Source organism: Erpetoichthys calabaricus, chromosome 1 (genome assembly GCF_900747795.2).
Source record: "Erpetoichthys calabaricus chromosome 1, fErpCal1.3, whole genome shotgun sequence".
Lineage (NCBI taxonomy): Eukaryota > Metazoa > Chordata > Cladistia > Polypteriformes > Polypteridae > Erpetoichthys > Erpetoichthys calabaricus.
Genome location: NC_041394.2, coordinates 32449383 through 32459299, shown reverse-complemented (window position 1 = coordinate 32459299; position 9917 = coordinate 32449383).

Genomic DNA, 9917 nt, shown 5'->3' with positions numbered 1-9917 from the left:
CCATACATCCTCTTCCTCTTATACAAGATCAGGTCGCGGGAGCAGCAGCTTGAGCAGAGATGCCCAGACTTCCCTCTCCCCGGCCACTTCTTCTAGCTCTTCCGGGGGAATCCCAAGGCATTCCCAGACCAGCCGAGAGACATAGTCCCTCCAACGTGTCCTGGGTCTTCCCCAGGGCCTTCTCCCGGTTAGACATGCCCGGAACACCTCACCAGGGAGGCATCCAAGAGGCATCCTGATCAGATGCCCGAGCCACCTCATCTGACTCCTCTCGATGCGGAGGAGCAGCAGCTCTACTCTGAGACCCTCCCGGATGACTGAGCTTCTCACCCTATCTTTAAGGGAAAGCCCAGACACCCTGTGGAGGAAACTCATTTCAGCCACTTGTGTTCGTGATCTCGTTCTTTCGGTCACTAACCACAGCTCATGAGCATAGGTGAGGGTAGGAACGTAGATCAACCAGTAAATTGAGAGCTTTGACTTTCGGCTCAGCTCCTTTTTCACCACGACAGACCAATGCAGAGCCTTCATCACTGCGAACGCCGCACCGATCCACCTGTCGATCTCCCACTCCATTCTTCCCTCACTTGTGAACAAGACCCCGAGATATTTGAACTCCTCCACTTGGGGTAGGATCTCGCTCCCAATCCTAAGAGCTGGCAAAAATCCTTAAGAAACCAAAAATTCCTTTAAGTAAGTTTCGGGTTTCACAATTGCAAAACCACCTGCAAAATGAACGTTAATGTCCGTTTCATGAAACTATGACTTTTTGTGCCGCTTTTCTTTCTTTCTTTCTTTCTTTCTTTCTTTCTTTCTTTCTTTCTTTCTTTCTTTCTTTCTTTCTTTCTTTCTTTCTTTCTTTCTTTCTTTCTTTCTTTCTTTCTTTCTTTCTTTCTTTCTTTCTTTCTTTCTTTCTTTCTTGTTGTTTGATACAACAAGATACTTTATTAATCCCAAGGGGAAATTCACATACTCCAGCAGCAGCATACTGATACAAAAAACAATATTAAATTAAAGAGTAAAATGCGGTAAAAAAATAAACTACTGTAAAAAGGTGCAATTTGGCAGCATGGTGAACTGGTAACTTTTCTGGACTTTCAAGACCAAGCTTTGGATACCTTTCTGTACACACACCTCCTGCAAATGTACTGATATGGTCAGTCAAAGTGACATTTTACAGAGATGGGCAAGGGGTGTCTCACCTCAGCCATGATAAGCTTTTCAAAGTCAACAGCTTCAAGTGAAACCAGGAAGAGAGAAGAACAAAGGCAAGAAGCTTCATGCCATACAGAAACAGAAGAGAAGAGCCTCGCTGAATGTTGACACACATTAGGTGTGCTGCACAGAGTCATCTGTGACAACTCCTGAAAGTATCCAGGTTGTACGGTGTGATTTTGTCAGATTTATTAAACTTTTTATTTTGGCATGTTAAGAATGTTACATTTATAACGAGTGAGTAAAAGTTTGTTACCTATTCCTCTTGCTTGGGTTAGCATTTGCTCTTGCTGTCTACTGTATAGTGAAATATACTATAGTGAACTGTATAGTGTCCACAAATAGGAGAGGTGAAGCACAGTAGCAATCACTCCTGGGTGAAGATGGATCTGCAGATCTGATACTGCGACTGCGGGCTGTGTCTATACTTCCAGAACAGGTGGGTGCAAAAATGACAGAACAAAGTGGCGGACATATGTATGGATCTATAATAAAGAATCTGGGCATGGGAATAAAAATTGCAATGTTTTAGGATAGGGTAACCCCGGAACGATAAAAAAAAAACATTCTAACAGTGAAGCATTGTGGCAGTAACATCATGCTAAGAGGTTTGTTTTCAGCAAAAGGGACTGGAAACTAAATGGAGCAAAGTGCAGAGATACCCTTAATGAAAACCTGCTCCAGAACACTTAGGGCCAACACAGGGAATGGCCATGAGTGAGTCAGCCAGAGCCCGGATATGAGCTCAATCGAACGTCTCTAGAGCAACCTGAACATTACTGTCCACTGATGGTCTCTTTGCCAACTTGGCAGAGTCTGAGAGGAGATGCAGAGAAAGGTAGAAAAATCCCCAAATCCAGGTGTGACAAGTTTGTCACGTCAGGCCCAAGAAGACTCCAAGCTGGAATCTCTGCCAAAAATTCAATAAAATATGGAGTAAAGTGTCTAAATACTTGTGCCAATGTGACATATTTCAGTTTTTTATTTTTAATAAATCAGCAAAAAATGTGAAAATCCTGTTTGGCCATTCTGGGATATTGAGTGTTAATTAACGTGGGAGAAAAAAATAAATTTAAATGATTTTAGTACAACAGAGAAAAATATAAAAGAGTGAAGAATCCACCGTAAACATTTTAACTATAAGTTGAGTTCCTGAGTGCGGCTTATCCCTTATTTTGCACAACATCTGCTGAGGTTGTGCCCCATTGGCCTGTAATGCAGGGACTCCACTGTGATAAAGTAAGAAAATGGCAATGACATGCAGATTCACGTTTTGTTCTGAGTGCTCAGATAGTGTACAGCTGCATGTTTTCTTGGATTTCAGTACTGTCAGCAACAATAAAGAAGCTGAAGTTCTGAAACTTTATTGCCATGTAATATAATTACCAGGAATTTATCTTGGGTTTACAGTCATAAATACAGCAATAGTAACATATTAAAGTAATCACAATGTCCAGCGTTGCTATTTTTATTCCTGTATATAACAGCAGTAAAACTGACAACATAGCACAAATTGCATAATAAATACATTATACATAAATCAATATTACAGATCAAAGAACTGCATTGAAGTAATGTTTATTAATTTGTACAAGGTAAAGTTTAAGACTGGATGAGATGGGGTTTGGGTCTTTGTGTCCAGCAGGGGGCGCATTGCTCCCTAGGAATGTTTGAACCTGTGTTTACTGTATACCTCTTCAGTAATCATAGCATAAATATCAAATATGGTACAAAAGAAAGAATATACTGAACACTAATATTCATTGTAGTGTAATCATTTCTACATGCAAATACAGTCAAAGAGAAGCCATTGAAACAGTGCATTTGGCGTTCAGTTCTTCCGTTAGGGCCGTTGACGACTGCAGTTCCATCTTGCAGTTGAGCTTATGAGGCACTGTTCTTGGCACAGAGTTGACGTCACATTTGTGAAGGTGGGCTTCTGGGTACAAGCTCCCTGACAAGCCTTAAATACCCACACACTTAGCATATTCAGTAAGCAATTTGTGATAAATACCAGGTATGGGTGACTATCAACTGAGTTTTTTGAAGATATACGGACTGCGCTGATCTAAGACCCCCATTTTAGCACATTCTTTTCACTATCTGAGAACAATGCATATGTTCAAATCAGTTAAGGTTCCTGCCTGAATGAATTGTCCTTGCTCCAGCTGCGTGTATGTATGCTAAACTTAATTAGTGTTACAAACCACCATATCACTTTTGGTTACAACATCTAAGAAAGACTTTCAGAGCAACCAGAGTACTGCTATACAATAAACTATTGACATGATGAGGGATTCTTTTGTTCTATGTGTTATGGCCTGCAGGGAACACACCAGGATGCCTAGACACAACCGAACCACACAGTCACAGTTTCAAAGATATTTTCATTAAACAAAATACTTTTTACAGGTTTTTATCACATGGTAAATCATTCACAATTCCTTTTCTTTCCTTTCCCCTCCACTCTCCTCCAAGCAAGCCTTGTACACCTTCTCTCAATTCTGACCCCCAGATGATGCAGAGTGGCTTCTTTTCAACCTGAACCCTGGAGAACTTCTGGCACTTCCAAGTCCGGCAAAACCTCTTCTGCAGCCGCTCTTTAGTGGCAACGGAAAACCCCAAAAGGGCCATCCAGAAAGACTTAAACTCCCATGAAGCCTTGCAGGTGTCCAAATGGGAGCCATACCAGAGAGATACCACCACCAAGTGTACTAAGACTACACATCGCCCCAGGAGGCCATCTCATTCTATCATTCTCTGATAATCGTATAGGAATGAAAAATCAAAAAGAGGTCTCCTTGATATCTTTCTGGTTTCTCCTAGACAACTACAAGATTAGAGAGAAATAAAATCGAGACGTTCTTTTTGTCTCCTGCTTCTCAGATGTTTCTCCTGAGAAACAAATACCCCAGAATTCTCACTAGTAAGTCCTCTTTAGGTTCAGCGGAGATCTCGGCACTGTCACACAATGAGCTAAGTTTTTCCAAGTAGAGTCTTGACATCTTTTTAGCAATGTGAAAGTATTTGCATTGTGTGCTCAGCAGTATACAATACAATACAATATAATTTATTTTTGTATAGCTCAAAATCATACAAGGAGTGCCGCAATGGGCTTTAACAGGCCCTGCCTCATGACAGCCCCCTAGCCTTGACTCTCTAAGAAGACAAGAAAAAACTCCCAATAAAAGCCATTAAGAAGGCTAACAGAATGTCACGTTATATAGCGCCACGAGGTGTGGATAACAAGTCCAAGGAGGTTCTGCTCAAGCTTTATAACACACAGGTGAGGCCTCATCTGGAGTACCGTGTGCAGTTTTGGTCTCCAGGTTACAAAAAGAACATAACAGCTCTAGAAAAGGTCCAGAGAAGTGCGATTAGGCTGAGTCCAGGGCTGTTTGGGATGAATTATGAGGAAAGATTAAATAAAACTAGATTCAAAAGAGAAATGATTGAAGTGTTTAAAGTTATGAAGGGAATTAGTCCAGTGGATCGAGACTGTTATTTTAAAATGAGTTCATCAAGAACACGGGGACACAGTTAGTAAATTGTTAAAAGTAAATTTCGCACAAACATTAGGAAATTTTTCTTCCCCTTGGGATTAATAAAGTATCTATCTATCTATCTATCTATCTATCTATCTATCTATCTATCTATCTATCTATCTATCTATCTATCTATCTATCTATCTATCTATCTATCTATCTATCTATCTATCTATCTATCTATCTATCTATCTATCTATCTATCTATCTATCTATCTATCTATCTATCTATCTATCTATCTATCTATCTATCTATCTATCTATCTATCTATCTATCTATCTATCTATCTATCTATCTATCTATCTATCTATCTATCTATCTATCTATCTATCTATCTATCTATCTATCTATCTATCTATCTATCTATCTATCTATCTATCTATCTATCTATCTATCTATCTATCTATCTATCTATCTATCTATCTATCTTTACACAAAGAACCACATACACTTGGAATAAGCTAGCAAGTAGTGTGGTAGACAGTAGGACTTTATGCACTTTTAAAACTCGAGTTCATGTTTTTTTTTAAGAAATAAAATTTGAATGCTACTGGCTGCTGGTTTGTTAAACTTAAGGCATTTTAATGATTTGTTACTTTGTTTCAAATTCCATTTAGTTTGGTTATGTTACACACTGCACCCTTTCAAGAGAACCAAATACATCCTTAAACATCCAAGGAAAATAACATCATGGAAGGTTGACATTAACTGTATTTGCACACCACTGCATTTTCCATAATTATGTAGTTTATTTACCAAACACAGCTCTGTGAGCAAAATGCCTATTATCAAATAACTGGAAAATACTTAAGCATGGAACAAAAAGGGCAAATTTCAAATAGGTAAGTGTATAAAAGAAGGCCAGCTCTGCTGATGTGCTTCAGTTTTATGACAATAGACATATTGGGCGAGTTTCATTTAACTGAATGATGTTGTATATTATGATATATGGCCGGCAGTTTATCCCGGCCAATATCCCCAAGCCACCAGATGGAGCCCTTCCTGCAATGTGGAGGTGCCCCGAATTCCAGCAGGGCATCATGACCCTTTGAATTATAATTCATAGCCCTGCTGGATACCGTGGGGGCCGCCAGGGGATGCTGCAGGGACTCTCAAGGACTTCTATTTTCCATATAACCCGGAACTACTTCCCAGTCATGGGGACAGAGGAAATGATGTACTTCCGGGTTGAAGAAAAGAAGATTTCATCTGACCCGGAAGTGAAGGACAGAAGCATTTCCGGGTCAGGGACTATAAAAGAACTCTGGGAGATCCCAGCAGGGAGCCGGGTTGGGTGGAAGGGTGACTGAGATGCTGGGAGTGGAGTATTGTGTTTATTGATTATTGTATTGAGTTATTATTGGAGTATTGTGGAGTGGACTTTTTACCTGGTGTCTGACGTGTGGTCTAAGGGTTCAAGGGGATGGCAGCGCCCCCTATCTGTCAAAGTATTTACTCTCCAATAGCCACCTTATGAATGCAACTTCAAATCACATCTGCCGTCTATACTGGGGTTCTCAACGTCAGTCCTGGGGACCCCCTGTTGCTGTTGGCTTTTGTTCCAACCAGCTCCTGTTTTCAATTGGAATTCTGGACTAATTAATGAACTGTTATTTCCCAGATTCTGTGTTTAAGGAGCAATATAGACATTAGAAAACTAGGTTTTCTAGCAGTTGTATGGGAATAATGTATTTTTTTTAATTTATTTTTAACAATATTTTCATCTTGATGTTCATTCTGTTTTCTAGGCGTTTTATTTTTTTGGTCTTTATTTTGCCTTATACAATTTCTTGTATTAGGAATTTGTTAGTTTTTGCATACCGCTTGGGGTCAGAGTGCAGGGTCAGCCATTGTACAGCACCCTGGAGCAATTACAGGTTAAGGGTCTTGCTCAAGGGCCCAGCAGAGTAGGATCTCTTTTGGCAGTGACAGGGATTTGAACCGGCAACCTTCGGGATACCAGCACAGATCCTTGGCCTCAGAGACACCACTTCGCCCTAAATTAATTGTTTAATTAATTCATTGTTTTCTAATTAGTGGATCTGATGCTAAAGTAGTTGCAGTCTTTCATGATTCAGGGTTGTCTGCCTGGGTGTCTGCTCTGCTCGTTTTTAATTGTCATTATTAAGACACAATGAAGGGAGCAAACTGTTTAGTTGCCATTTAAGGAAAGACATGAAGCAACTCAGAAGAATGACGAAGAAATTCAGGGGAACAAATCTTAAAAAACAAGTCAATTAAAATGAATTCAAAAGAAGTTAATTAGCATCAAAAACAGGTCACTAATTAAGAAAAATGTTAGAATGAAAACCTGCAGCAACTGTGACCCTTCAGGATCGGAGTTTAAAAATTTGGTCTTCACTCTTGTAAAAATTTGGTAATAAAGTTCGTTTGTGAGCGCTAGATTAACATTTACTACATACAGTACATCAAAGTTAGTGGTCACACTGAGCAGATGCCCACCTACACAGCACGATGCAAGGTTAGGGGATTTGATCATCAGTCTCAGAGGACACTGCTATTTGTTTCTTGCCACTTCGGTATGTGTTTTCAATGACCCTATCACAAGTGAATATATCCCCCTTTTTTTATTTTATTTTAATATGTTATGATGGACTGGCATCCCAATTGAGATGGTTCATGATTCCTTAAATGGCTGGCAGGCTGCAGTACTGATCAGCCAAGAAGAAAGGTAATTAGTTTGTTGGTACTTCCTGAGTGAATAGGCTGGCGTCCCAACACAAATCGCCTGAAAATCCTTATCCAGATGGGATGGCCAGTGTAACAGAGGGTCATGGGGACGTTTGGGCTATTTACTCCCCCAACATGCTAGATGGCAGCAACCCTGGGATACGGTTCCCATATGGAAACCCACAGGGCAGGCTGGGAATTGCAGTCCTGTGGGGCAGCCATGTTGGGATCTGTGGTCCCTACTTTAGGGAGCTTCTGCCTGACTCAAACGTGCTTCCTAGAGGCAATGCTCTGCCGCCTAAATACTGCCAGGTCTTCCAGAAAATTCTTTGTCAGGTGGAAAATAGACAAAGCTTGACTGGGAAGAGGGGAGAAACAGCAATGAGAAGGAAAAGAAGAGAAACGAGAGAATTGTGATTGTGCATGCTGGGTTAAGAAGCCTGTTGGAGGTATTTCTGAAATAAATCATTTCTTTGAATCTGGAACTTGTGCTTGTAGAGTTGTGTCTGGGGTTTGGGGTGCTGAACTGCTGTCCAATCACACGTGAAAGAGGTTGTGAACATAAAACAGGTGCTAGGCTTGCTCTGATTGGGCGAGTAACTGTGCAACTCATTTTAAGTGACTTATGTTACATTTGTACCCCTGTGTGTATTTATTTTACCTTTTTATATTTTTAGTTCTCCAGGTTATTCCTCGACTAATTATGCTGTGAATGAAATTCCCTAATTACTGACAGCAGTTGCTTGGTGTGACTATCATAGCAGACACAGTTTCACCCATAATGCATAGTACTTCACATAGTTAGGTTGGTCTCATGTCGGATCACATTCATACCTCATGTGAACTGCTCCAGGGTTCACTTGGTACTGTACAGTTGTTTTGGTCCTCACCATACTGTGAATGGCATGTTCACATCTGCCCAAATGAACCAGACCTTCACGGATATTGCACCGGAATTCAGAAAACAAAACTAGGTGTGAAAATGTCTTTAGATGTACTTTATGTACGTGCAGTTGTGCCCATACCCTGGCATAATTTGTAAGATGTGTACCATTGTGACAGTGTGGGTCAAGCTCCATGCTAGCATATTTGGGAGCCTCCACCGTCGATAATGTAACCAGATGAGCATGGCAAATGGGGACAAAACACTCCAGGCAAAGGGATGCTGCAAAGTGTCCAAGTGCTTTATTAAACAATACAAAAAATCAAAGCAGTATGTGTCCAAAAGTGAAGTGCTTACAATAAATAAATAATTCTTAAAACAGCGAAAATCCTGGTGATTAAAAACAAGGCTAAAAACAAGAATAAAAAGCAACATCAGTCATTGGGTCAAACGAACTAAGCATAACTCCTTCCAAGTCACCCCAGCTCACCCATCGCTCGCTCAGGTCATCTCCATCCTGTCTTCCATCTTGGCTGCCTCCTCTTGTTATCCTTCACGCTCACATAGTCGTCCCTCGGATCCCTGAACAGGACGCCACCTTGATCGCTCCCACTTTGCTGCACAATCATGGGGGACGATCCGTTCCTAGAGTGCCACACCTATTTATACGGCTCTGTGGGTGCAGCATCTCAATCACGCACCGGAGGAAGCCGATGAAGCAATTGAGAAAAATCACACCCTCATGTGCAGGTCCATCTCGGCCCAATTACTTCACCAACTCCTCACAGCTGCGCAAGTGCACCCACGGAGACTGACACAGCCAATGGATTATTTAATGAAACAGCTATTCTTTCTGAACCGTGGACCTGCCATACCACAACCATACTTTAAAGAAAAAAATGACTGATCACACAAAAAACATTTCATTTACTTTTAATGTAATCCAAATTAAACTATAAGGCATCACAGAATAGCACAAGCATTAAACAAAAAGTAGTAATAAAGAAAATTGTAAGATGGTCCCTGTTCAAAAGTTTACATACCCTTAGTTCTTATTACTGTTTATTGCCCGCTTTAGCATCAGTGACGGCATGCGGTCATTTGGGATAGTTGTGGATGAGGCCCTTGATTTTCTCAAGTTGTAGAGCTGCCCATTCTTCTTGGCAAAAAGCCTCCAGGTCCCGTAAATTCTTTGGCTGTCTTGCATGAACTACATGTTGAGTGATTTTTTTTTTTATTATCCCATGTACTATAATAATAATAATAATTCATTACATTTATATAGCGCTTTTCTCAGTACTCAAAGCTCTATCCACACAGGGAGGAACCGGGATCGAACCCACAATCTTCCACAGTCGCCCCCATGACATACCTAATGTGAAAGGACAATCTTCTCAATTCCACAGCATGCTTGAATAGTTTGGCTGACTAAACGCATACCTTCATTCACAATAACACTTCAGGCTACGTGACAAGACACAGGTCACGTGGAGAAGGGTTCAATGAAAATATATCAGTAGTACTATCAGAAAAAAGCTATCAAAGGGATGATTAATGACTTTAAGCCCCCAAAATATTATTT